We start from the raw sequence: 714 nt of genomic DNA, 5'->3' as shown, positions 1-714 counted from the left end.
CCATATCACCCCATAGGACCCAACGCCGCCCCATAGGACCCCAGTATTGCCCCTATATCACACTGCTGGGGTTCTCCCATGCCCAGCTGCACTGGTGACGCCCTGCCTTGCTCCCACTGCTAATTACTAATGAATCTTTTCCCCCCTTCTCCAGGCTCTGTCTGCCCCTCCCCAATTCCCCCCCAGCCCCACTGCAGCCCTGCCCACCCCACAGCGCCAACAGCAGCTCCATGGACCCCGAAACGCCCCGGCCGGCCGTCCCAGGGCCCAACACCCATCTGCTGGCCCGTGAGTCATGGGGGGTCCCATAACGGCCCTGTAACAACCCCACCACAGCCCCATAACCCCATAAGGGCCCCATTACCTCGTAACGGCCCCATAAAGAACCCCACAACCCCTCTTTCCCCCCCCCCCCCCCATAGGCAATTTATGGCCTCCAGAGCCCTCATGGGAAAGCGGGGAGGGCAGCGCCAGCTTTGGGCTGCTGCTGGGTCTGAGCCTGCCTACAGCCTGCGGTGAGCAATGGGCGCCTATGGGGGGGCAATGGGGGGGTCTTTGTGGGGTGGGGGTGACGCTGTGTGCCCCCCCTCTCCCCCTGTTTCCCCATAGGGGTGCTGTGGGGCTGCAGCCACGCAGCAGAGCTGAGGGACGCCGCCCATTCGGTGCCTGCGGGGAGCATCGGGGCTGCGGTGGGGTGCGCTGTGGGGTGTATCC

At 65.1% G+C, this 714-nt stretch overlaps 1 long non-coding RNA gene across 1 annotated transcript; it reads left to right on the top strand.

Moving 5' to 3' along the window:
* The first annotated feature begins 26 nt into the window (after positions 1-26).
* Positions 27-688, top strand: LOC122191948. Its single transcript, XR_006182495.1, has 3 exons — positions 27-288; positions 423-515; positions 610-688. It is a non-coding gene; the product is annotated as an uncharacterized LOC122191948 (long non-coding RNA).
* Positions 689-714: the final 26 nt, after the last annotated feature.

Source organism: Lagopus leucura, unplaced genomic scaffold (genome assembly GCF_019238085.1).
Source record: "Lagopus leucura isolate 7727_CA_CO unplaced genomic scaffold, USGS_WTPT01 32931-0_obj-0_obj, whole genome shotgun sequence".
In the NCBI taxonomy this organism is placed as follows: domain Eukaryota; kingdom Metazoa; phylum Chordata; class Aves; order Galliformes; family Phasianidae; genus Lagopus; species Lagopus leucura.
This window is presented reverse-complemented; position numbering and strand designations above follow the sequence as displayed.